At 50.2% G+C, this 3,185-nt stretch overlaps 1 protein-coding gene across 2 annotated transcripts in view; it reads left to right on the top strand.

Moving 5' to 3' along the window:
- MGAT3 (mannosyl (beta-1,4-)-glycoprotein beta-1,4-N-acetylglucosaminyltransferase) overlaps nt 1–3,185 on the top strand; it is a 25,922-nt gene that overhangs the window by 1,954 nt on the left and 20,783 nt on the right. The window contains exon 1 of one of the 2 annotated variants that reach the window (XM_019515165.1): nt 791–1,894. The exons of the other annotated variant lie outside the window; for it this stretch is intronic. The gene's annotated coding sequence lies outside the window, so the exon portion shown is untranslated. Of the gene's footprint in view, nt 1–790; nt 1,895–3,185 lie in introns of those variants that run through there. 2 annotated transcript variants of the gene reach the window in all.

Raw genomic sequence — 3,185 nt, 5'->3', positions numbered from 1 at the left:
CCCGACCCCCAATGGCTTTAGATGCTGCAGCTTCTGTGAAGGCTGTAAGGGGAAAGGCTGGAGGGGATCACACCCGCCTGCCCATGGAGAGAGAGAGCACGACCCGTGTCCGCAGAGATGCCCTGTGATTGTCTCTGCCATGTCCTGACACAGAGGGATGCTTCTCTTCCTGAGCCCCTCAAGCCCAGCGCGAGTTGGTTGTTGATGAGAGGAAAGAGTAGGATCTCACACCCCTGCCCTTAGCCAGCTCTATACACCCCCCACCCCCACTCCACTCCCAGGCACACGGACACAGCAAGGGATGAGGGGGAAGCCTAGGGCTCCGGCACTGCAGCAAAGGCCCATCTGTTGCCCATGCTCCTTATGCCAGGAGGGCACTGATTGTGAGTGTGCGCCAAACCTGCAGCAGCCTATAAGGAGTAAAAGGGGGATGTGCGTGGGGAGGGATGGGAAGCAATGTAAAAATAGATAATTAAATATTCTCCCCCCACCCATCCCTGTGTCAGAGTGCTGTAATCCCCCATTGAGGGTTGCACACAAAGGACTATGGGCTCCCTGGCTCTCCCCACTTCTATAGGGCTGCTGGCAGAGCTCAGGGATTTGCTAGCTATAAATATCTATATATTGGTTCTAAAGCAGTGGAGGCTTGTGCAATTCCGCCATCGCGAGATCAGGCTCTGTATGAGCACAGCAAAGGTGATGGGGGGAACAGCTTGTGCTGCGGCTGCAGACCCGTGCAGACAGCTTGCGGAGCGGACAGAGGGAGGCAAAAAGAGGAAGAAGCCAGGCAAGGGAAGGGGAAGCCAGATGAGGCAGGGAGAGAGTGGATTGAGCTGTCACAGGCTGCACTTCTCTCAAGGGGTTTCTGATGACAACTGCAGGGAAAACTTGGACCGCCGCAAAGCCCTTCTCCATCTCCTAGAGTAGACCTGGGACCTCTCTAAGTACAGAACTGGAATCATAAGGGAAACTGAACCCCTACCAGGACAAAGCCCTGAGAGCCCTCTTCAAAGAGAGGCCCTCCACTCAGCAGCAAACCCCACCCTATGAGTGGGGAAATTCAAGTCACCAAGAGCAGCCATCATTACCCCAAGTGCAGCTTGAGTCATCAGGAAACCTGCAGCCCCCTGAGAACAGACATTTAAGTCGCCACCTACACCCCCGCCCCAACAGCAGGGCCTGAATCACCAGGAACCCCCAGTCCTTCAGAGTGGAGCTTTTGTTTTCTGCATCCCTCCTTCCAAAGGGGCATTTGAGTCAGCACTAAACACCTTGAATGACAAGTCACTTGTCATTCCTTATGGATAGAGCTTGAGTCACCATCTGCTCCTGAGAGGAGAGCACAAGTTGACTGGGGTCTGCCCAAATCAGAGCTCAAGGCAGCTAAGAACCTCCTGGAGAGGGGAGTGTGAGATGATGGGAATCCTGGTTGAAAATGCAGCTCCAGTCTCCAGAGCTCCCATTTCTGGAGCAGAAGATCCATCCAGAGTCTTTGCTGTTCTTTAGACCAAGTAGTAAGAGTGGGGAAGATGCCTTATAAGCCAGGATTACAGAAGAGTATTCCTCTTGCTTCATTTCTGGGGATGTCCTGATTTCCTCCAGCTTCACATGCTTGCAGACATCCTCTAGGTTCGGAATTAAAGCCCCCAACCTCATGTACAGCAGAGTGGGGATGAAGCCTTGAGTCTCTCGCCAAGTATCACAGAGCTCCCATTCCAGTGTGGGACCTCCCTCTCCACCCCAAGATGATTTTGCAGCAGTGATGGGAAATCTGCTGCAGGTGTGACGTGCCCTCCTTGCAAGGGTGCTCTATTGTACCTGCATAGCTCAGAGTGAATCATCTGGATATTCAGGAGGCTCTGATAGATACAGAATGCACATAGTCAAGAGAGAGGTGAGAGATCTGCCCAGTTCATGGGGGCAGGCAGGTGAAGTATAATACCCCTCTTCTGATGTGGCGACCAAGCTTCTGGCTGTAGCATGTCTGGATATGCGCACGCACACACACATGCCTTTGATCCACAATGCTTACAATCCCACCCCAGGTCTGGGGTGCCTAGAGCATTCTGAGTAATTTTTTAGTGCAGTTTCAAAGCTGAGCCACACTTCTTCCTCAAATACTTTACTGCAAATATCAGTAAAATTGGAAAGAGAAAGAGTTTCCAGTGCTGCTTAGAGGATTTATCTAAATAATGCCGAGGGTTCATTTAAGTAAGAGATAAAGAAGAGTTGGTGTAAACATAGTGAGGAGGGCAGGGTTTTGGGGCAGGCCAACAGTTGAACAGAACTGCCTAGAAAACTGAAATCGAGACCCTCCCTCCCTGCCCATTACTGTGGAGATGATACCTAATGGTCCCTGGGTAAGTGAGTCTTCCTTGCGATTGTAAAGCCTGTCAATACTTAACATTAGCCAGGTGTGCATGGATGAGTACAGATGTATTGGTCTGTATATTTCTACATGGATGCTGTATGCATGAAGCATGTGTTCTTTGTATACATTGTATGAATTTGTTTGTGCTTGTCTGGTGCACGTATGTCTTGTGCGCACATTTGTGTGGTCCAGCTGGGTATTGTGTATCAAGTGTGTCTTTGCAGAGACAGGAAGTGGATCACAAGTCATGCGTGCAGCGCAGTGTTTTTCATGTGCAGGTGCATTCATTTGTATGTGTCGCTTAAGTTTGAGTGTACTTGTGTATTTGGAACTGTGCAGCTAAATGTATTTGTATGTATGTAGCATATGAATTGTGTACTGATATAGACAGTGCACATTTGTTTGCTGTCTCTCTTCTTTCTTTCTCCTGCCTGATCCATCAGCCAGGAGAGAAGCTGTTCATTGGGTCCGGGTTGCCAGCATAGTCTGGATATCCCATCATGAGTTATCCTGGTACAAGCATCTTTCAGATGCACCTTCCTTCCCCCTCTCCTAAAACGACTGTCTTCTCCCACACAACAGGCTGTAAAGAGAGAGGGAGAGATATGGGCAGTATGGCAGTGGGCAGGGTGAGTAAGCCAGTGCCAGCATTTGTAAAGACTGGCTAGTTTGAGGTGGGGTTATTTGCTCTGAAATGAGCTCTTTGTACATTGTTGGAATCTGTGACCCAATCAGAATGGGATGTAACTGGAGGCGGAGGAGGTGGTGCTGATGAAGACTGGTACAGCTGACAGCAGCTCTAGTGGCGGGGGGG

Source organism: Gavialis gangeticus, unplaced genomic scaffold, assembly GCF_001723915.1.
Source record: "Gavialis gangeticus isolate Ggan-Ray unplaced genomic scaffold, GavGan_comp1, whole genome shotgun sequence".
NCBI classification, from domain to species: Eukaryota; Metazoa; Chordata; order Crocodylia; family Gavialidae; genus Gavialis; species Gavialis gangeticus.
This window is presented reverse-complemented; position numbering and strand designations above follow the sequence as displayed.